At 33.6% G+C, this 25930-nt stretch overlaps 1 protein-coding gene across 1 annotated transcript in view; it reads left to right on the top strand.

The window, feature by feature from the left end:
* LOC126880921 (thrombospondin type-1 domain-containing protein 4-like) overlaps positions 1 to 25930 on the top strand; it is a 727288-nt gene that overhangs the window by 610242 nt on the left and 91116 nt on the right. The gene's annotated exons all lie outside the window — the stretch shown is intronic.

Below are 25930 nucleotides of genomic sequence, written 5' to 3'. Positions count from 1 at the left end.
CTTCTCTAAAAAGTTTGGTTTTAGATTTATTGTTGTAGGATAAACCTCAGTGAAAATATTGGCTAAAAAGCGAAGCGATGTTTTCCGTGAAAATGGTCGATACGCTTTAACAAAAATGGCCGTCATCGGCAAACTAAATTTTCTAAAACTAAAATAAATGGAATTTTGTAGTCTCTATAGACTGAATTTAAAAGGTAGAAAAATAAAAAATATTAAAGATAATCAAGCAACCAACTTAATTTATATTGGACCACTTGGCATGCAGACCACTTCACTATTAGTTGAACATATTGGTACTTATTATTTCTCAGTATGTGGCCTAGGTATGATGTATGGTGTTGAAAAGTTCTCGCTCCTGGCCTATTCTATGCAGCACTTCTTTGTTTGAGGTATGCGATGTCCATGAAATTTTGAGGATGCTCCGTTAGATCCAAATTTCAAAGGCATCCAATTTATTTACGGTTGACGTTTAAAGGGTCCACGTCTCAACTGCAATGAGAAGAGTAGACCAGACGTAGCATTTTGATAAAGGTAGTCGAATTTCGAGTTGTATTCGAGAATCAAATAGCAGTCTTTTGATTTTTTCGAAAAATTTTCTGGCCTGTTCTATTCTCAATCTTATTTCTAGATCGGAATTTAGGCTGCTATCGATCCAACATCCAAGGTACTTTAATCTATTAACTTGTTCTAAAATGTGTCCGCTTTTTGGGGTCTAGGACGTTTCATCGCCGCCGTTTCGATGCCGCCAGTTCGATGCCGATGCCGGCCGATTCATCGCCAGTCAATTAATCGCTATCTGATATATTTCCGAATTTTCGACAGTTACAATTATTAGTTATTTTTAGTATTAATTAGGAATTCTAGGAAATGCGAGATATGACGGCGATGAAATGGACTGGCGATGAACCGGCGGCATCGAAACGTCCCATTCCGCGCTTTTTGTGCAAGGTCTAGGTACATTTTGGTTTTGTTAGGATTGGCATCACTTTGGGTTTCTTAATATTTATTTTTATACCAAATTGCTCGCAGACCGAGTTGGTCCTGTCGATAAGTCGTTGTATACCCAAGTCAGAATTCGCAATCAACACCATGCTGTTGGTATTTACGCTATGTACATTGACTCCATCCTTGGAATACTCCAGTGTCTCTTTAAATAGAAACTCGGAGAAAGGATTAAATAGCAGGGGTGACAGAACGCATCCTTGTCTAACTCCCCTCCTCATTTCTGCTTTTGTGGACGTGGAACCTTTGAACCTTACTCTGGCGTTTTGATTCCAGTACAAATTTTTCAGTAGTTTGATGTCTTTCCTATCTAAACAGACATCTTGCAAACGTTCTAATAGTAGGATTCTATATTTTTATACAATTACAATAATTATACTAAAATCATAATTTTTATAAATTTATATTTTAAATTAAAGTTAAAAAACAACGAAAAACTAAACATATCACCCGGTATACTCCAATGGCATATTATAATCGACCCTAACCTTTAAAATTGATCCGAAATTATTATTTTAAAACAGTTAAAAGTGCTCCCATAAATCGTTACCTTTGCAGTAAAGCACCTAGCACCCACCCAATAATTAACTAGCGTATACAAATAGTAAAATACTCGAAACGACGTGGGCACATGACAAATTGCTCAATATTTTACGGTCCAATTACAAAGGAACAAGAGTACATAATTGTATAAATTATCACTTTGGGATACTCTTGTCCACCGTCACTTTATGGGCATTTTTCAATTGAATACACCGATATATCACATCAGATTACCGCCGGAAATTAATCTGAATGTAATTTAGTATACTTTACAATTTATTTAGTGAGACGTCGCGTCGAGCATAGACACAAAAAGAGATTGTTAAAAAGGAAAGTATTAACTATTTCTATTGGGAATAAACCATAATTTTACTGTAAAATAAGATTATTTTGACGTTTCGATCAGGGCCGTGCCGTGCTATAATGCGACGAGGCAATCGCATCATCCGGCATCACAGGGGGGCGGCATAATCAGCAAAATCAAAAAAAATTGTCAGATTGTGTAAAAATGTTGTCAGAAACTATAGAAAAAATGAAAAGCCAGACAATCTGGCAATGACCAAATAAAAATGACTGCTAATGAATATTGCAGAAAACCTTGATATAAGTTCCGAATTTCCAGCCGAAAATAAAATTCGAGCCAGGAGAAAAAAACGTTTATTTAATTACGAAAAATCTGTGGACGAGCTCTTAAGGAAGCTAAATTTTTATTAAATTTTTTCATCTATATTTTAGACATTGCCGTTAATTCTTTGATTGATCGATTTTTGTTTGTAGAAACTCATAATAAAAATTTTAAATTTTTATATGATATTTTTAAATTGAGGGAAATATATTATAAAACACTAGAAAAATATTTTATGAATCTTCATTCAATACTTTCAATATAAAAAGAAAAAAAATCTGATATAGAGGCAAATGGTATTCTAGAAGAATTGATTTATGCCAAATTATGATACCATACTCCATGAAAGCTTTAGAGATTTTGAAATTTTTATGCCAAAGTAACCTAATTTCTGTATACACAAATGTAGTTGTATCACTAAGAATTTTATTAACATTACCTGTCTCGGTAGCTAGTGGGGAAAGAAGTTTTTTAAAATAAAAAAATATTAAAAACTATTTACGAAAACTATCAGATAAGACACAACTAAAAAATTTAGCACTCATTTCATAGAGTCCTAAGTAGCTGCTACTTTAGACTACACCAATCTGATTAAGAGTTTGCCAAAATTAAAGTCGGAAGGGTAATATATTGCAATTTTTGTAAATGTTATTTAATATAATGTTAATACATATTTCATTTAAGAGGGTAGGCGCAAAATTTCGGTCCAATGCTTTTTAAAGGTCCAAATTCTTTTCGAATCCTGAAAAAACTAATAAATATTTTTAAAAAATTTAAACGCAGAATGAAAGACTACATTAAAATAAACAAAAGTGAAAGTCCCTTAAAATAAACAAAAAGTTTCTTTTGAATGAGATATTTGAAATTAAAAATCATACTTCATTTTCTTTTCTTTTGCAGCCCTTGACAAATATTATTGAAATAAACATTATAGAAGTTTTCAGGGACTTTCGGCCCTTAGTAATAATGTAATCTTTCATTCTACGATTAATTTTTTCAAAAATACTTATTATTTTCTCAATATTCTAAAAAAAATGAATACATTTTAAAAAGTATTAGCCCGAAATTTTGCGAACTTAAAGTATATTTTGTTTTTTAAAATAAGAGTTTTTGTTAATTTAGTGTAGGTTCGCTTAATAATAATAAAAGTTAAGTTTCAATAAAAGTAATTTAAGGGGCGGCATTTCGAAGACTTGCATCATATTTAAAATATGTACACTTCGCGTCATATAAAACTGGTACACTTTTTTTCCCAATGTAAACCTGTGTTCAGTCTGACAATTATTGTTCGTGAATCACGTCGTTGTTGCCATCACAGATAACGGAATTGCACTAAATCTAAATACAAAAAAATAACGTTTAAAATGTATATTTCGAATTGTAATACATATATTTAAATTCCACAATTTGTTCACTGTAAAAGTTATTCATTTTGTATTAATTTCAAATTTAATTTTTTATTTTTTCATTGTGTTTTATTTATTCTGCACAACTTAATGCAGTTTTGTCCTGCAATTTACGAGAAACCAATCACACCTCTCGATTTGACATTAAACATAATAATTTAAAGTCATGTCAAGATTTATTATGTCTGTTCGCTAAAGTCAGACGCAACTTTCTGGATATTTTAGTCGGTAATTTTCCAAATTTTAGGAAAATTGGCAAAAAATAATTACTAAATAGTTAATATAAACTAAATAGTTAGTAATTTTGCCAATTTTTGCAAAATTGGCAAAAAACAAAAAAAATTAGCGAACCGACTATCAATATTTTTGAATTGAAATATTTTCATAAATTATAATAAAACACGAATCAATGTATGGATACTTAATTGAGATGATGGAAAATTACAATTGTTTTAGTTTCAGTATATTAAAAAATGCAGTCTGTCGCACAGCCCCGTTTTTACCTAGTTTGATATAATATTTTCGTTGAACTGGCAACGTTGCCCTAGAAATTAGAATGACACTTGTGACAAGATCAACTTACACAACTTGAAAAACACGATTTTCGGTTATAAGAGTTGTACCAGTTTTTTTTGACGGCTCTGGTTTCGATTTCCACCTCGAAAATGGTTCTGAACATACAAAATATTAATAAATTAGTCACACAGAAGTAAAAAACTTCGATTTGTATACTGGTATAAAATATCTATTTTATACCAGGATACAAATCGAAGTTTTTTTACTTCTGTTTGAGTTTTTTAACTATGGTATACAGCCAGCTACTGCGATTTTTTCATTGATTTTTTTATTAATAAATTAAACAAATTTGATTTTTGTTGCTTGGTAAAAAAGTGTATGATGGTAAACACCATCTGTGTACCTTCAAGTGGTGTGTAATTGTACTTGCTCCCAACTGATGTAGTCTTGGTATGATGCAGTCTTTGAGCTACGTTGCCGTATAGTTCTCTTGCGGTATCACGTACCGCATGTCATTGTTTACGTTTCTGTGGTTAAAAGCAGTCCAGTGTATTCTTTAGCTATTAATATGGCACCAAGTTCATCCAGTTGTTCTACCTTCAAGTGGAAAGCACTATTTACTATTTTTGAGTTACCAATACTCAAGTTTTTTTGTAATTCAGTTTATAAAGGATTTTGTAAGAACCTCCACAATTTTTTTAGTATTATGCATGCCTTCATAATGTCCTTGACAAAATATGTCATTTCGTAGTCAACGTAAAATACATACCGGGTGGTGAATTGGAAAACGGGCCATAGGAAACTCGATGTAAAATTCTAAACTGTTCAATTCCTGCTTCCTTAATTATTTTACATCAAAAGACATTAGAAACATATTCCAAAATTTTGTAAAAATGTGATACATTTTTCAGTTTTTCAGCCCAAAATTAGGCCACACACAGTGCAATAATGTGTCACAATGAAGATATTATTTTCACATTTTTGAACTGTCAGTAATTTTATTTTATTATTTATTGTTTAAACACAATACAGTTTATAAGATACCCTCAGTTGCGGAGAAAGTATTAATAATAAAGATTTTTTATTCAGTCAATGGTGTGAGCACTGTCAGTTAAATAGTAACCTGTGGCCTACATACATACCAACTGTGAAAATGTATTATATCTTTCAAAATTTTGGAATGCGTTTAAATCGTAGAACAATTTTAACTTTTGATTTTAATACAGATTTCAATCCTCTACAAATGTTCTCTCATGACTAGGGAAGCAGGAATTCAACAGTTTAGAATTTTACATTGAGTTTCCTATGGCCCGTTTTACGATTCACCACCCTGTATACAGCGGTATAAGACAAATCCATATTGAAAACAAAGGAGAATAGGCAACGGTATGATATACTGCATGTCAGAGTCTACGTCGTGAAACATCCATGTCAGTAGTTATAGTAGGGGAGGGAAGCATGCTAAATCTGCAATCACACGAGCGCTTTGGGGACCAATTGGGTTCCAATTCCATTTTTAATTAAATTTTTCATTTCCAACAATCGTTTTTTCCGATTATAGCGCCAGTTATCCACAATTCGAAAAAATGTTTTAAATAAAATTTACTTATTTTTACCTGACGAATCCGAATCAGCAATAAAAAATGGGGGCTCCTATTTAAAATTTTAAAGTAACCCCCCACTCCACCTCCATGGGGGTCGTGTTTGGTGCCATTCGATAGATTTTTCAAACATATTGAATAAGTGTATTTTTCAGTTTTTCGATCTGATGTTCATTTCGCGAAATATCGCGGGATTCGTATTTAAAATTTTAAATTTAACCCCCCACCCCACCCCTCTCCGTGGGGAGTCGTGTTTGGTATCATTTGTTATACTTTTGACAAATATTGAGCACGTATTTTTTAGTTTTTAGATCTATCGTTCATTTCGCGAAATATTCGCTTTTTTCTCTTTAAATTTTGTGACTCACCCATTTCCTTACGCCCCGCCCAAATTATCAGATTTTTTAAATATACACTGTTTTGCATGTACTTAACTTACCTTATCTTAATCAGACGATTTCGAGTATTTCTAGGGATAGATTTTTTTTTCGGCCGCCCCTTCACGAACTCCCCTGTGTTTAGAGCCAATATATGGTAGAGGTACATCTACAGGGTACCAGATTTCTCCCCATATGATAATCTGACACGCTCGAGTTACTACCAAAATCCCTGCTTGGGCTCCCCTATGATTAAGAGTTAAACAACTCTTGCTGGAATGTAAAACAAAACAAGTGTCATCTTTCAGTTATAAATACTAGCAAAAAAGGCTCCGAAAAAATATCTTCAAAAATGTTGGCCTACTCTTATAAATAATTACACTCTCCAATTACACCAATGATTACACTCTCACACACCAAAATTTTCAAAGTTTAGTTTTTCGGTTTTTCGGCTATGCTGAGCCGTGTGTATGTCTGATCCTGGCGGCTTAAACACCATTTAAAAGCTTAACTCAATACTATTGATTTTGTGTATTTGCGGTTCTCCTGTCTTTTCTTGGACCGAAGAGATATACCCCCAAAAAATATGCCGTTTTGTACCTACCAAGTCCTATAGCTGGCTTATGGGTGGTCAAAAGTCAGAAACTATATCAGTTCTAAATCGGCCTTGAGCCCCTCTTCAAACACAGAAAAAAAATTCAGATCGGTTTAACTTTTCCACATACATACATACATATCGACAAACATTTTCCCTTTTTTAAATAAAGATTGAGTCATATTTCTGAGCTCGGTAACTTTTGAATGGTATAACCGATTTTCCAGAAGCCGCAAAGGTCGGAGTTCAATTTTCGAAGTTTTTGGGAGTTTTGGGAACGAGAACAAAAAATAGACCCTAAATAGGAAGAGCCATAAAATCCACACCCGTGGACCAAAATGGATGGTTGACATATGAATGGGCGAGTCTTTTCCTGAACATCAAGATGGGAGTTGGCCCAATTTTCAATTCAGTCAGATTTAGAAAATCGAAAATTTCGTGTATATATAGTGTCGCGTATAGGGGAATGTGGATGTGCGCCACTGGCGAGAACTGCCGTTCTCTGGTAATACTTTTTTAAACAGTTAGTTATTTAAGAATGTAGTAAAATATAGTCTAAGCAATAAAGCACTGAACCTCCGAAAAAAAAAACGACAAGACGGATCTTAATAATTTTTTTTGCATTCGATTCGTGAATGCGCCAGGAAACTTTTTGTACCGGAGCCACGATATATATTTAAAAACTGCATACAAAAAATGCATTCTTAAAGTGCCTCTCAAACAGACAATAAAAAAAATTCAGAACTCGTCAATTATCGGCGGAAATGAGTTCAATTTTGTTACTCGGTGGTTTTTGGGGTCGCTGAAAACGAATATGACGTCAAAAGTGATCTCCGGAGTTAAGTATCTGGTACCCAGAATACCTACTGTGAACCTCGTCTTGTGGACTTTTCGGCAAATTCATTAAAAATTAGTCAAAAATCATTACTCCGGGGTTTTTGGGGCCGCTAACAACGAATATGACCTCTGAAGTAATTTCCAGAGTACCTGGTGCACAGGGTACCTATTGTTTACCTCGTCTAGTGGAGTTTTCGGCAAAAAATAATGACTTGGGTGTTTTTGGGGTCGCTAACGACGAATATGACATCGGAAGCGATCTCCGGAATACCTGGTGCCCAGTGTACCTACTTCTTACGGAGTTTTCGGCAAATTCATTAAAAAATTAGCCAAAAACCATTACTCGGGGTTTTTTGGGTCGTTGACGACGAATATGACATCGGAAGTGCTCTACGGAGTACTTGGTACCCAGGATACCTACTGTTTACCTCGTTTTCCGGATTGTTTGGCAAATTCATTAAAAAATTAGTTAAAATTCATTACTTAGGGGTTTTTGGGGTCTCTAATGAGGAATATGACATCGGAAGTGATCTCCGGTGTACCTGGTGCCCTGGGTACCTACTTTTTATCTCGTAACTAATGATGTTTGACTAATTTTTTAATGAATTTGCCGAAAACTCCAGAAGACGAGGTAAGCAGTAGGTACCCTGGGTACCAAGTACTCCGTAGAACACTTCCGATGTCATATTCGTCGTCAGCGACCCAACAACCCGCGAGTAATGATTTTTGGCTATTTTTTTAATGAATTTGCGGAAAACTCCATAAGAAGTAAGTACTCTGGGCACCAGGTATTCCGGAGATCGCTTCCGATGTCATATTCGTCATTTAGCGACCCTAAAAATTCCCGAGTAATTATTTTTGACTAATTTTTGAAGTTATACTTCTTTACCGGCGATATGAGAGTGAATTTTTATATGTTAAAACCTATGATCCCGGCGTATGCGCATTATAACTTTGTTCTGATTGGATGTTCAAATGACATGTCAAAAAGTATTCAATATGGTGGCTGTGGCACAGCTGTAGTTAGATTATTTATGGTTGTTGCGTTTTAAAATTTGTGTGAAAAGAAACAACAAACAAAAGTTAGTTAATAGTTATACTGCCTTTTTAAATAGTTTTCATATACCTATATTTTTGGACTTTTGGACTATTTTGGACAAGGAAAACTCATTCTAATTTGGTAAGTAGTTTTTATTATAATTATATTGTAATTATACATTTGGATTAGGTTGAAATACAGTAGAGCGTCGATTATCCGAACTAGTTGGGGGACATAGGTGTTCGGAAAACCGATTTGTTCGGATAATCGAACTACAATATATTGATACATATTTATAGTCATACATGTTTATCCACAAGTGAATAAAAGCCATATTTATATACCTACATATTTATTTATATCTTGATAATGACAACTAGCAACTAAACAAAAAAGTGCAGTCTTTGCAACAACATAATTATTTTTGGATACAATATTGAAGAAAATTGAAGATATTTTAAGCGTCAATTACTAACGCTTGCTGGGTATTCGAGTGCGGGACGCGGGAGTCGATAGTTCGAATAAGCGGTCGTTCGGTTGGTCGACGTTCGGATAATCGACGCTCTACTGTACATTTATTTTCTCAAGAATGGGGATTTTAGAGAGAAATCCCAAATTACGTCCGATTTTTATTTTTAAATTATGATTTTTTGGCGTAGATTTATTTATCTAGTAGGTAGGTAATGCTTTGATTTACATACTTAATTTGATTACCAACAAAAGTTCTACCAATCTTCATCTAATATATTGTTTTCTTACTGTTTTGTTATATTTTAATATTTTCTTCCACAACATTTAAACTACATAATTTAATTATATTCAAAACAACTGTCAAACAGTAAAACGTTCAGTTACCCTATTTTTCCACATGACAAATAATGTGGAATTGGACGAGTGAGTCTAGGCTTCGATTACGAATCAAAGCGCCACGAAATTCACGGGTTCGATTCCCGATGCAAGTTTTTATTTTTTTATGCATTTTATGATTGTAAGTATATTTGTTATATATTTTTTTTCTTCAGAAAATGCGTATTTAAAATTTTTGCCAACAATTATTATCGTTCAGAAATCATTTTTTCTTTGTGGCATTTTTCAATGTGTTTGTGTGCGTTTTATTCTTTTATTTTTTTAAATTTTTGGTATTGTCTTAAAAATCACATAATATGTAGTAGAAGTATAACTCCTTACGTGCGTACAAAGTACACACACATTCTTTTTTTAATAAATTTTTTGCCGTAAACTCCACAAGAGAGCTAAACAGTAGATACCCTGGGCACCAAGTACTCCGAAAATCACTTCACACAGTTTCCTGGCGCATTCACGAATCGAACGCAAAAAGAATTATTAAGATCCGTGTTGTCGTTGTTTTTTTCGGAGGTAAGGCCGATTTTAATGCTTTATTGCTTCGTCTAATAGTGATTTATATTTATTAAATCTATCAACCAAATCGCAGCTTTTGTAGACATTAACTTTATTCTATTGTTTACAATGTACCTATCCTCCAGAATTATATTAAAAATACTGTTCATTGTAATCTAAAACAGTTCTCTATTAAGCCCACTGGTATGCGTCTGCAAAGTCTTAGCCTTAGTTATTTTAGTAGACTAGTTTACTTAGCTACTTTATGTTGAACGTTGAAATTAATATTGTTGTGTATATTACGAATGTCAGTGATGCATTCCACTTGTTATTTCAATGGAGTTTCGAATACACAAGTCTGCAAATCCGGAGCTTAAATAAATATGCGTAATTTTCACGTATACATTGTACTTAGTATGTTTTATTAATTCGAGAACCATTTTCAGGTTAGAGCTCCAGATAGAGATGCAATTTGCGAGTGATTGATTAATGATTTCAGTGCCGTTTCAGTAAGATTCGATATTAAATGAATAAAAGGCGCCACTCTTAAAATTGTTTGGAAGGAAAAAAAATAATGTATTTGTTTGAATAAGGTATTGATTAAATACTTTTTATGGATGCTATACCATGTGCAACTTCTCTCACTACTTAAATACATTTAAAACGAACAGTTTCTCACGCTGTGAGAAAAGTCGGCCATTGCAGTGAGAAATATTTTTTCTCACGTGTTCTCCGTCGGTTTTCCATACAGATGATCGCCGTTTCCATGGTAACGTGCACAGTACAAACACAATTATTATTATTAAACAAAATGTGTTGAAGCAAAACTTACCAGGAATTACCTTTCCAAACTGTTAAAATATAACTGTTTAATATAATTTTAAATAAATAAGGTATATAAATATTAAGAATATTAAATACCTACATATATGTGTATATGTATTTTACTTCAATTTAGGCATAAAATATACCTAAAAGCACCTAAATTATTTATATTTGAAGTTTGAACTCTTGACAAAAACGCACCCATAGAAAAAGTACAGTGTACAACACGTGAGAAAATCACATATTTCTCCCTCGCTTGATTTGCGGCCCTCGCCTCGTGCCTCGGCTCGTGCAATCAAACTTCTGCCTCGTGAGAAATATGTCTTTTTTCTTACTTGTTTTACAATATACTATAGTGCCCTACGAAACAACGCATTTTTAAACACCGAAAAATTAATGGGTGTTATTGTTTTTTGGGTTTTTAATTGAAATATCTGAGGGAAGTCAATTCAAAAGGCGTTCCATTTCGTGGGTATCGAAATATTCACTACACTATTCATTTCAACATTGTGAAAAATCTACCAATTATTAGATTAACACATTTAACAAACGCTTTCTCTTTAAAATGAGATTTTCTTAATTAGAAAATTAGGCTATTGATTATATTCAAAATAAGATAGCTAAAAGGAACTACAACGTTAACGGGGTTTTATTATTTCACATGGTCAATGGATATCTATATATAAAAAAACCGCGGAGTACTACCATTTAAAGGGGTGCGTTTTTGAGAAATGGGTGAACTAGTCCCTGGGCACAGGTTACATTAGGGTGAGTTCTATGCACTTCTGGTACAAACACGTCTACATAAAAATTGTTCCTGGTTAAATTTCCTATCTAAATATCACTTTTTAAAGTCAATCATATTTTTTTTACAAAAATATATTTAAAAGAAAAAGCACAAAGAAAACCAAGAGAAATAAATTTTGTTTATGGTCCCATAACTTTTGTCCACGAGGATATAGGTATAGATATTGCTTTACAGAAAAAAAACCTACATATTTCTTCTTTAAAATATTGTTTAGTAGAGGTAGATAGGATTTATAGTTTTCGAAATATGATTTTTCAAATTTCTCCACTCACAGCAATTTTGGGCAATTTTCTTTGTTATTTCGCAAATATTGTTCTGTAACTTTTTTCTACGCAACTTTAGGTATATGCAATGGTACACGCAATAGGAAGAGAAATCAATTATCTTTAAAATGGTTTACTGTATAACGTTGTACGAGTGTTTTTAAAGAGATTATGGTTTTTCAAGGTTTTATGCTTTTAAAGATTTTTTATAATATATTATAAAAATAAAATAATATTTAGGTATATATTATATTATATAATAAAAAAATCTTATTTTGTTTAGGTACTTTAAAATGGTGTATTACAAAAAATTCTAGGACAAAAGTTATAGGACAAAAAACAAAATTTCTTTCTTTTGCGTTTCTTTTTGCTTTTTCTTTTGAATATATTTTTGTAAAAAAAGTATCTTTGACCTGAAAAAGTTATATTTAGATGGGAAATTTAACCAGGAACAATTTTTATGTAGACGTGTTTGTACGAAAAGCGCATAGAACTCACCCTAATGTAATTAATCACCAAGGGACTAATTCACCCATTTCTCAAAAACGCACCCCTTTAAATGGTAGCACTCCGCGGTTTTTTCATATAGAGATTCATTGACCATATGAAATAATAAAACCCTGTTAACGTTGTAGTTCCTTTCTATAGTACATAATCAATAGCCTAAATGTTTATAAACGAAAATTAAAAAAAATTAAAATTACATCTGAAAGGTTATAAAAAATACATCTTAAAAGATTGTAGGACTCTTAATTCACAGTGCAATTGTTTATAAACCTTAAGAGATTCAATTTGGACAACTTACCAATGAAGTGTAAGTTTTTGATAACTTATTAAAACTAGTAAACCTAAAGAAAGGTCGACGAGGCGGCATGATGCGGAAATTTCTTTCAAATTAATGAAAACTGAAAACGGAACTTCAAGACGCAGCGCGTTTGAAAAATTTGCATTATTTCGAGTTCTACGTAACGTAGAGCTTTCCTTTTTATATGTGGCTCGTCTAAATAGTAAGTTCCAACATATTTTCACCATATAAAACCACCACCAACTCCTAAACATTTAATAATTATCATAAGTTTTCTTTTTTTGCATTTTTTCGATTTGCAAATTTTTTTTTTATTCTTTTTCTTGCGGTGTTGTCTTCTTTAGTGGAGGTTAGCTACTACACTAGCAAAACTGTGTCTGTCCAATGCGGATCCAAATAAAGATGTTGAATCAAGGTCGGTCCAGCTGATATTTTTAAGCCGTGAAATCTGGCGCCTACCGGGATGCATATTTACAGATCCTAGCGTGTGTAGACACCACGGTGTTGAAATCAGTTAGGGTTTGGAAAAACAGTACATTTACAGATGCTAGCGCGTGTTGACACCACGGTGTGCCGCGGTGTTGAAATCAGTTAGGGTTTGGAAAAACAGTACGTTTACAGATGCTAGCGTGTGTTGACACTAGGGTGTTGAAATCAGTTAGGGTTTGGAAAAACAGTACATTTACAAATACTAACAGATTTGGACACCAGAGTGTTGAAAGCAGCTAGCTTTTTTTAGTGGTTATACATGCATATATGATAACGGCTATTGACACTGATTTTATATACCTACTGCTGTGGAAAAATATTTAAGTGATTTAGGTATTAATATTAGTATATTCTTCAACGAGCTTCATCATGTAATGATGGCTATTACTCACGATGATGAAGTTTGCGGCACGAGCCGAAGGCGAGTGTTGTAATTCATCAGAATGAATAATAGCCATTACGTGCGAGTATAATCCTATAATATTTCTACGACCTTTTTTATTTTAATTAGTAAAAACATGATTATCAACTACTCGAGATTAAAATTAAACAGAATTATAAAAAATGTAACAATGGTTGAGTATACTTTTACGTTTATACCTTGTTTAATATGTATGAATTTTGACCTTAATCATTTTTAGTGAGAGTGACATTAGCTCATTTGCTGTGTTTATTGGAATTTATAACTTACACTTATTGTGTTTATTTTATAGTTATATTGTCTTAAATATTGTATAACATAGTTATATTATTATATTATATTATATAGTTAAATTTAAAAACGTACATTATAACTTTATAACATACGTCCACCAATAATAGCCATTTCTTATTTATTACATTGACAATAGGTACAAAGTGTTTAAAATTTTCGTAAACGAATAGAACTTGAATTGACTATTTCTTGTTGTATTTTTACAATACATAAGACAGTATGTGCCGTTTTTTTTAATTTTATAAAGCAACATTTATTTTTGTATATTATAATTTTAATCTCGAGTACCTAGCTGACAATATTATTTTTTTACTAATTAAAATAAAAAAAAGTCGTAGAAAAAGTATAGTATTCTACTCTCATGTAATGGAAATTACTCACTCTGATGAATTACGACACTCGCCTTCGGCTCGTACCGTAAACTTCATCGTGAGTAGTAGCTGCCTATCAATGCATGCTCGTTGAATAATATACTATGAAGACCTAAGTGGAAGAAGGGGGTGTGTAACATTTTCTAAAATTTTGAGTTTCTTAGTGAATGAAGGTGGTATGTAACTTCACTATCATATGATACTTAAACTTGTATCTCTAAAAAGCTTAATAAGAGATATTCTATTGGATGAAGGAGGTATGTAACATTTAAAATACGATTCTTGAATGGAAGAAGGAGGTATGAAATATTTTTCGTCTTTTTCAAGTTTAAATTGTTTATAACTCAAAAATATTAACTTTAGAGAAAAATTACAAAATACCTTTTTGTTTCCAATGATCAAAAGAACCTAAAATATTTTACCCGGGTTGAGAAAATTGATTTTTTTTAATTTGTTTAAATTTTTTTTATTAAATGTAGCTAAATAACTACGAAATTATGGTATTTAGATATAGGGAATATAACACGAAAAATAATCAGCATTTCTTAAGGACTTCAAAACGCAAAAATATACAGGGTGTTCCATTTGAAAAAAGAAAATTCATTAGATTTACAGAAAAACGGAAGTTCTGACAACAATATAATTGTCACTATTATATCGACCGCATTAGAAAATCCTTTGTCATCAAAATCTATAAAAAATCGTGCATGCCGTTTCCGAGATAATTGAGGCTTTCCATATATAAAACTCAGTCTGTGTAATATACTCCATTTAATAATACAAGGCAAGGTATACGAAAGAAGAAAGGCCAGGTCGAATAAGACCATCATGGCTTAGACACCTGTGAGAATGGTCTAATCTGCATCCCTTTACCGAGCTGCCATTAACAAAATTACTATAGCCTTGCCAATATAAATGAGTCAGATTAACTAAATTATCACAGGAATTTTTTACTAAGCAACAACATTTTTGTTTAATTTAGTAATATTTTGTATTTTGACAACGACACCCGATTTGGGATCGAAACGTTAATATAATAATTTTTTTTAATTTAATTGTGGCTTATTTCCTAGTTTTTCCTATCTAAATAGTTAATTATAAAAATTCCACAAGGAAATAGCCTAAGAACAACATTATTTTGTATGTCGTTCTTTTGTGTTAATATATTATTGTTTATATCCCAACAACGTTTAATTATTTATTAATACTTAAATCACTTAAATATTTTTCCACAGCAGTAGGTATATAAAATCAGTGTCAATAGCCGTTAGCATATATGCATGTATAACCACTAAAAAAGCTAGCTGCTTTCAACACTGTGGTGTCCAAATTTGTTAGTATTTGTAAATGTACTCTTTTTCCAAACCCTAACTGATTTCAACACCCTAGTGTCAACACACGCTAGCATCTGTAAATGTACTGTTTTTCCAAACCCTAACTGATTTTAACACCGCGGCACACCGTGGTGTCAACACGCGCTAGCATCTGTAAATGTACTGTTTTTCCAAACCCTAACTGATTTCAACACCCTGGTGTCTACACACGCTAGCATCTGTAAATATGCTACCGGGATCCCGTGTTCCTTCAATCTTCCCCTGGATGATCAGTTGCGCGAGGCGGTACTTTTCATTATAGTCCAAGAGGCAGCGCTGAAAAATCTCTTTGAAATTACTAAAGCTAGATTTTTCACAGTTGATTACTGTGATTGTGTAGAGAAACATACTGCGGTCGGTCAAGTGAAACGTAGAACAGGGGTTACTAAGAGGGTATCAAAGTTGATTGTTAATCTAGCTGCCAAGATATTTGTATTGGTCTACGTATTCAAGCTGTTGGTGGTTCACATGTTGAAAAGTGTAAATTTTTGTTCTTTGATATTTTCATAACTTTGGTTTTCGCAGTATTCATCCCCAATTTTTCACAACTCTCATTGACCCTATCTAACAGTGTCTGGAGACACTGTGGTCCGAATCAGTCGTTAAAACAGTGTCATCTGCATAGCGGATGTTATTTACTCTTTGTCCGTTTATTCTGATATCTACTGAATAGTGAGATAAAACGTTCGCAAATATTACCTTCGAGTAGGCGTTAAATAATATTGCTGATAGCACACAATCCTGTGTGACACCTCGTTGTACTTCAACTGGTCTTGGTGTGTCACCATTGGTCTTTATGATTGCTGTCTCATTCCAATAAATAGCTTTGATAATTTGAGAAATTCTTTTATCGATTTCGATGTCGTTGAATCTTCCTATCTGGTTCTGTGTTGCACCCTGTAGAACGACAAAAGGGTTTGCTTGTTGAACTTTACACCTTTGTGCCAGAGATTGAAGACATAATATTGCTTCTCGTCCCCCATCCCTTTCTTGAAGACAAATTGTTCTTGAACGATGACCTCGTCACATCTTCTATCATTATATTCTGTTCTGTATGATTCATAACAATAGCTTCAGGATGGTATTTAGTACATTTATAAAGTAGTAGAGACTTACAATATAATATAATACTGTAATAGTACAATGTTAGAAACCCGATTGAAGCATGAAAAAAAAAACAATTTTATTAAAATTAGCTCTGGATATATATTTTATTACCTGATCTATTCTAGATTTTATTTCTTCTTGATCTTTGTAGTTCTTTTGTGTTTCTACCTACTGAAACTCTGGGATAAGTGTGGTTTTGCTCGGCGAAGTTGAAGAACTTGCCAATTTCTCTAGCAATTACGAGTAGAGTTCGTTCATTAGATGAGTGATTTGTTGTTTGGTAGCAAATTTGACTATAAATTTATTTAGCCTGGATTCATTTTTCCTAAATACAAATAATAGAATATGTTACACTTAACCCTCAACTAATAAATTTTATTTTATAAAAATAATCACAGTTCGTTTAAAGATGATTGAATAAAATAATATTCCCGCTGTAGCCTTAAAGCATCATGACCAAGTAGAATCATTTTCCGTATTGATATCGGCATCATTATAAACGGTAATAAACAATAAAAATTACGCGAAATCGATATTCTATTCTTTACAAGTCATTGTAGATAGACGTGGCATTTATCTTAATATCGGAATCAAAGGAGGCCGAATGCAATTGACTATTGTCAATTCATTAGACACGGATAACGTGATAACGTCAGTTGGATGTATTGAATAGCATTTTTGTTGTTATGAATATTGACTATCTATTAATATCCGTTTTGTGCTATTTATGTTACCTACTTTTTTATCTATTGGTACTAGATCACCTTAAGAGTTACTAAAAATATTTGAGATCAAAATAATGAATCAGCAAAAATAGGTCATAATTCTAAATAGAAAAAATAATTTTTTAACAACATTAACAATTAATGGAGAAAAGGATACGTATAAAAAGATTGTTGAGATAATACTAGTATCACAACATGACAACAGGGCGCACATAAAGAACATCCTAACAAGGAGAGAGTTGTATTACCATCGGATGCTGGTTGCAAGAAAATCTGAGGCTATTTTTTACCTGCAATAAAAGTGTGAGTTTCAACACTATGATTCAAAAGAGCTTTTACAAAGAGTACTAACTATTTATTATAGACAAAATACAAAATGGAGCACAACAAACTAGCAACTGAAGAGAAGAATATACATATAAACAAACAATACAAAATTAGGAGGTAAATAGCAACATACATATATAAAATAAAATGGATGTAACACTTACATTACGTGTTAGGATGTCTGAGGGATGTCATCTGGAGAAAAAAAGATATGAGGCTGGAAGGGAAAGTACGCATATACAAATCATGTGTAAGACCGATCATGATGTACGCGATAGAAACAAGATGTGACACAGCAGAAACCAAGAGGATACTGAGAACATCAGAAATGAGAACCTTGAGGTCAATAACTGGGAAAACACTGAGAGACAGAATACCGAACAGCAGAATAAAAGATCTCTGTAACATTCAAGATATAGCACGGTGGGGAAGACAGAGACGACGAGAGTGGAATCAGCATGTGACGAGAATGGACAGCGAGAGAATAGCCCGTATAGCCAGGGATTCGAAGCCAACAGTCAAGAGACCAATAGGAAGGCCCTTTAAAAGGTGGCAAGATAGCTGGCAGTTAACATCATAGCTACGAATACAAGCTCAAAATCGGTTAAGAACAGGCCAAGAGGCCTAATATAAGAAGAAGATGTAACACTAGTTGATCAAGAGAAAAACAAACTACTAACTACAGAGTACTTACAAGTAAAATGAGTCTTTTACAATGTATTTGTGTTTGCACTATAAATTGTCTAAATTCACTGGTACCGCGATCCCGGCTGTGGATGCGATGTGGAAACCCTGGGGTTGGTTGTATTGAAAAACTGCTATCAAAGGTGATGCAATATTCTGGAGCGTGGAACACTTGTTCGCATAAAAAGGAACTATTGACACTCTTGAGTGCTCTTTTAGCAAAATTAAGGGGAAATCTTTGCCAGCTGCTTGCTCACACTTTTAGACACTTTTAGACACCTCGTTGCTCACACGAGCAACGAGGTGTTCGGAATAAAATCAGAATAAAACCAGATGTTTGTTCACGTTAAGGGCGTAATATTGTTACAAAACAATAGAGACTTCTTTCAAACAGCTTTGCAAGGGTAGCAGAGTTCACGTGTCTATGGTCCTTAGTAACCGAACGCAATGATGTAAGTGTAGTGATAAAGAACAGAAGAACCTGCTGGAGTTAGACGAACATGCCTTGAAAAGTTTTGAAAGTAAAATACTCAGACGTATTTTTAGACCTGCCTCCTGAAGAAGTGTGGGGACTACAGAATTCGCATGAACTTTAAGCTCGATGAGTTAATTAAACACACTGATATGGTCAAGTTTGTTAAATCTCATAAAATTCGTTGGCTAGACCACTGGCACTGGAGGAGCAATGAAATAAATGCAAAAAATATCCACCCGATCTATCTAATAAAATAAAACATTCTAGAAAGCGTTGGTTACAAGAGCGTCGAGAATGATGTAAAGATTATGGGAATTTTGAATTTGAGCAGAGTCGCCAATGGCAGAAAGTAATCGTATACAATAAATTATTGTTGAACAGGTCCAGACCCCAAGGGCGGACCCAGGACCGATTTTCGGGAGGGGCCATGACCTTTTTTTGGGGAGGGGTACCTTGGGGTCTGGAGGTAATTTTAAAAAAATAGGGTTACAATGGTGAATTTTAAGGCACTTTTCACACACTTTTCAGTGCCATAAAGTCATTCAAAACTTATCGTTATTACAGTATTATTAAAGTCAGTAGGTACCGATTCCTACACATTTTTTCGGATTCAAGTGCAGTTCTTTTAACAAGTTTAATACTATTTTTCCCAATGCTTCTCTGGTCAGGCCTTGTTCTTCCCCTCTTTCTTGATTTTCACTAATTATTTTTATGTTCTCATAAGCGTCTATGAATTTGACAAATCTTCACGAATGCTGTTATTGTGTATGTATCTCAAATTTAGAAAAAGCTGTTTCACGTGAGATACGCCAGTCTTTTCGTCAGATATGACAGAGTAATAATTTGCACTTTGAACCTGATTCATTATTTGTTCAATTATTTCTTCGCCACAACATATTATCAATTGACTTGAAAAGTGGTGCTGCTAATGTATGTTGAAGATGCTGAGGATCGGTGTTGTTTAAGAGTCTTATCTTCTGATGCGATTTTAAACCTTAATAATTCCCCTCATTGCTAGATCCAGCATCATCGTCCAGAAGCAGAAGGCCATCATTACGATGGCCTCTTAAGCCTTGGTTTTCTCGAAAGCGGCACCGACAAACTGCGACCGTAACACTGCGATGGATGACGTCATAAAAAACTGTACCACGCAAAATAATAGCAGTGGTTTTCAAGGATGCGTTGGAAACCACCGCTTGCTGAGTTTCAAATTTCATTGCCGCAGTGAAGAACCTTGAATTTTTCACCGTAATCTGACGTCATTCATCGCAGTGTTACGGTCGCAGTTTGTCGGTGTCGCTTTCGAGGAAACCCAGGCTTTAGAGAAATATTTTGTCGACCTAAGAATACTATACATAGACTCTATTATTGGTCGTCTTTCTCTATTTTCTTGTATCTGTTTGGACCTTTAAGAGTCTATCTGGTTAATGACTGACTTTTGCGGGTTGCGATAACTTTGTAAAAAATCTAGCCCAACTTGAACGCACTCTTTGGTGTATGATGTTTTTTCATGGGATTTTATGCCTCCGTCTTTGCCCATTAGTTTGGCGAAAGATGTTAAAGGTTTCGTGAGAAGGCTTTGTCATCGTTTGATTTTTCATTAGAAAGATAAAACGCAATCCTTGCAAAACAATCCTGTTTGAACATGCGAAAGCACCAACCAACGCTTTTTTTCTAAGTGCACGTGACCCAAGTAACGCTTCATTTCTTTTTCTTTCTTTGTGTGTACAGAATATAGAAATTGATACGATTTTGATGGCTGCCAAGGTCATGTCAACAATATGCACTTTGTAAAATTATCAACATTTTGATTTGCACAACATCCTACGTCATTCTTGAAGCTACCGTTACTGCTTTTGTTCAATTCTAGTCAGAAGACTTATTTATCCCCTGTTTTGTACATACGTATATTTGTTTGAAACTAAAAACATTTGAACTGCAAATATTTAAATTTATATATTTTTTAAATTCTCGGAGGGGGCCATGGCCCCCATGGCCCCCTCCCTGGATCCGCCCTTGCCAGACCCACAGAAGGTTGTAGCACTAGACACTAGAGGAAGCAAATATATAACACAATTTTTAATGAGGAATAATATATTTTTAATTCTAGACTGAACGACAAAACTCCGTTAGTTATGAAACTGAAACTAAGGTGAAACCGCTGGGTGATGTACCTCATAATAAATGCCATTTTAGTGTACAATACTATAGTTAGTTGATATAAGTTATTGCACTTGTTATCAAATTAACTCATAGAATATGTAATTCTGATTGTTAATAAATGCTTACAAAAAAAATATTTTGCAATATACCGGGTGTGCCAAAATGAATGGCACGGTCGAATATTTCGTGAAAATTACATCGAATCAAAAAACTGAAAAACACGTGTTCAATATTTTTCAAAACTCTATCGAATGTCACCAAAAGGAACCTCTACCACAACTCCTGAGGATGGGGGAGGTCAACTTTAAAATATTAAATAGGGAAGTCCATGTTTTTTATCGCAGACACGAATTCTGAAAAAAAAAATTGTAAAAAGCTATAAAAGTAGTTAGCAGAATTCTGATGTTCTATTTTTTCAAGAAAAAAAATTTCAAATAAAACTTGTTTACGTTTTCACGTGGAATACTAATCTGCAAGAAAAATGTGGTTTTCCATTTTAGATTTTAAAGTTACCCCGGCCCCGCTCCCAGGGGGTGGGAGTGAGGATTGTGTTTGGTGTCATTCGATAGATTTTTGAAAAATATTGAAGGCGTGTTTTTTGTTTTTTCATTTGTAGGTGAATTTCTCGAGATATTAGACTGTATCCATAATAAAGTTTCTAGTATATCATTGTAGCGCCATCTATCAACAATTCGAAAACAATGTTCCTAACAAAAGTTACATATTGTTTATAGGAAGTCCAAATCCGCAATATAAAATGGGACTTCCTATTTAAGGTTTCAAAGTTACTCACATCCATAATAGGCTATTGATTATGTATTTTAGAATGGAACTACAACGTTAACGGGGCTTTATTGTTTTATATAGTCACTGGACCTCTCAATATTAAAAACCCGTGGAGTTCTACCATTTAAAGGGGTGCGTTTTGAGAAAGTGGTGTATTAGTCTCTAGGCACAGGGCGAATTAGAGTCAGTTCTATGCACTTTTGGTACAAATACGTCTACAGGAAAATTGTTCCAGGTTAAATTTACTATCGAAACATGCCATTTTTAAGTAAAAATATTCTTTTTACAAAAATATATTCAAAAGAAAAGCAAGAAAAAAACAAGAAAGATAGAAATTTTGATTTTTGTCCCATAACTTTTTCCCACGGGGATATAGGAATAGGTATTGCCTCACAAAAAAAACCTCCACTCTTCCTCTTTAAAACAGCGTTTGGTAGAAGTCTCTATGATTTATAGTTTCCAAAATATAATTTTCCAAAGTTCGCCACTCACAGCTTAATGACACGATAATAATACCGCCCAGATGTGAAATTTACAGAATCGTAAAAATTTTTCAAACGCTGAAGAACGACAGGATAGTGGAACAACAAGAAATACAACCAGGAATATTCATAGCGAGAGCAATTATTTCAAGTAATAATCCGTACATCAAAATTTTGAACACAACCTACGAAACAGTAAAAGTAGAGACACACGAAATCAAAACATTAGACATTAAATTATTCAACATATATAGACTGATCAATGACAGCAAGGATAGGAAAAAGGAATTACGGGAATCATTGAAGTTGGACATTCCAGAATACATACGCGATAAGTTAGTATCTTTATGTGAAGATTATTCAGATATATTCGCCCTAAGGCACGACATGCTAACATGTAACAACTTCTACGAGCAGAAACTGAGAGTTAAAGACCAAACTCCGGTATACATTAAAAACTATAGGACACCTCATGCACAAACAGAGGAATTAAACCGGCAAGTGCAAAAACTGAGAGACCAAGGAATAATAGAACCGTCTACATCAGAATACAACAGCCCAGTAGTACTGGTACCGAAAAAGGCGATAGATGGAAATAAAGCATGGAGATTATGCATAGATTTTAGACAACTGAACAAGAAAATAGTCACAGACAAATTTCCTTTACCAAGGATAGACTCGATACTAGATCAACTAGGAAGAGCAAAATGGTTTTCAGTTATAGACTTAATGTCAGGTTTTCACCACATACCATTAGAAAAATCATCGAGAAAATACACATCGTTTAGCACAGAAAATGGAGCATTTCAATTTACCAGATTAACTTTTGGATTAAATGTAAGCCCAAATAGCTTTTCAAGGATGATGTCAATAGCATTTTCGGGATTAACACCAGACAAAGCATTTCTTTACATGGACGATATAGTAGTGATAGGAATATCTGAAAAACATCACCTAGACAACCTGAAAAAGACATTTGAGACATGTCGAAAATTCAATTTGAAACTTAACCCAGGAAAATGTAAATTTTTTAGAAGAGAAGTAACATATTTAGGACATGATCTTTCTCAGGAAGGAGTATCACCAGACAAAGCAAAATATGCAACGATTGAACAATACCCGACACCTGAGACAGCGGAAGAAACAAAAAGATTCGTAGCATTTTGTAACTATTATAGACGTTTTATTCAAAATTTTGCTGAAATATGCAGACCACTCAACAGATTATCAAGAAAAGGAGTAGAATTTTTTTGGTCAGAAGAATGTGAAAAAGCATTCAATAAGCTTAAATCATCTCTGATGAAGCCACCGATCCTAAAATATCCAGATTTCAATAAACAATTCATCCTAACAACAGACGCATCCAACGAGAGTTGTTCAGCAATTTTAAGTCAAGATTATAACGGAATAGACCTACCTATAACATACGCATCAAGAAGTTTTAATAAAGGAGAATGTAATAAACCTATAATCGTTAAGGAATTACTAGCGATTCATTGGGGAATTAATCATTTCAAATGTTATTTATATGGAGCACCAACATTTTTAGTAAAAACGGATCATAAACCACTAACACATTTATTTGCAATGAAAGAACCAACTTCGAAACTTACAAGAATCAGATTAGATTTAGAGGAATACGATTTCGAAATAGAATACATAACAGGGAAAAATAACTATGCAGATAGTCTTTCAAGAATAACATTACATCAACTAAAGAACCTATACATAGACAATACCCATATATTAGCTATAACACGAGCTCAAGCAAGAGAAAATAAGAAGGAAGCAAGGCAAACGAAGGCAGAAAGCGAACTCGCACTACAGCCAGAAGCCCACAAACAGACAGTAAGAAAGGTACTAAATAATTTAGAGGCGCATAGACTACCAATTTTGTCTTTTGGAGCAGAACTAATCTCACCAAGGCTGAGCATTAGGGTCAAAAACAAAATAAAGTGCAGCAAGAGCATAGCCACAGGATTCAATCATTTCGATTTAAACCAAATGTTGGCACAGCTTGATAAGCTGGCGGTAGAGAATGCAGTACGTAAAGTAAAAATATACGTAAACGATATTATTTTTAAAGTGTGCACAATTGAGGAATTTATTAAACAAGGAAACAAAATATTAAAGAATGTTGAAATATACATATGTGAAGTACCAGAAACAATAGAAGAAGACAAAGAAAAACACAGGCTAATAGAAGAATATCACAATCATCCGATGTTTGGAGGACACGTAGGAAATAACAGACTCATAAAGAAGCTAAAAGCAAGATTTAGATGGAAAAATTTGGAAAAAGACGTAAGAAAATACGTTAAACAATGTCATAAATGTCAAATTAATAAACCGAAAAAAACACATGTCGAAGAATTCGTGATATCGGACACTTCTTCCAAACCATGGGACATAGTATATATAGATACGATAGGTCCATTCACTAAAAGTAACGAAGGTAATAGATACTGTATAACAATGTTATGTGAACTTACTAAATACGCGGTCAGCATACCCGTGTGCAATAAAGAAGCAGATACAATAGCCCGAAGAATTTTTGATCATTTCATACCAACATACGGACTCATGAAGCAAATAAGAACAGACCAAGGCACAGAATATAAAAATGAAATAATGCAGGAATTAACAAAGCTATTAAAAATAGAGCACAACTTCTCAACGGCATACCATCCACAGTCCATTGGAAGTTGCGAAAAACTACACAGAACATTAAACGAGTACGTAAGAGCATTCATAGATGAAGACAGAGAAAATTGGGATGTGTGTTGCAGGATGTTCACATACTGCTACAATACAACCCCTAACGCGTACCATGGTTACACACCGTTTGAACTATTATATGGCAGGAAGGTTAACCTACCAGAAGACCTTACACAGGAGGTTCAACCATGTTACAATATAGATGCTTACTACAATGAGTTACGTTACAAACTACAAAGCGCACACGAGAGAGCTAGAACCTTCTTACTAAAGCACAAAAAAGAGCGACAAGAAAAGAATAAGCTCAAAGCAACACCACAACAATTTAAAATAGGAGACCTAGTCCTGGTAAAAAGGGAAGAGAATGGTAAGTTTGATAGTCTTTATGTAGGCCCTTTCACAATAACAGAGGTAAATAATGTTAATTGTAAGATCAGATCGGAAAACAATAAAATTAAGGAAATACATAGGAATAGACTATATGCTTACAATCCGAGAACACCGTGAGTGACAAGTGAAACGGGAACAGTCTAGATAACGAACATTTTCACTTTTATTTTTTGTATCTAATTAGTATTTATAGGAAAAATGTATATATTTTACTTCGTAAAACGCAGCAAGTAATTAGTGGTACTATTAGAAAAATTTTCTTCCTTTTCCGAGTCAGAAAATTTTCGGGGGAAGGGGAAGATGAATTGGGATACACAGCATCTCAATAAACATCATATTACAAATAAACCTTTTAATAATTAAATGCCCGTGGTAATGTTTGTTTAAAAAATACGAGTAACCTAGATTTGCATGCTAGTATTTGATACAAGGTCGAGTTGCAATAATATTCAGTGGGTGTTTATTAACAGTCAGCACTTTAAATCACGGTCACCTCGGCTTACCAAAACAGTAAATAAACAATA

The sequence above is a fragment of the Diabrotica virgifera genome, chromosome 2, assembly GCF_917563875.1.
Source record: "Diabrotica virgifera virgifera chromosome 2, PGI_DIABVI_V3a".
Lineage (NCBI taxonomy): Eukaryota > Metazoa > Arthropoda > Insecta > Coleoptera > Chrysomelidae > Diabrotica > Diabrotica virgifera.
The sequence above is the reverse complement of the archived record's forward strand: the minus strand, read 5'-3'. Positions and strand labels throughout refer to the sequence as shown.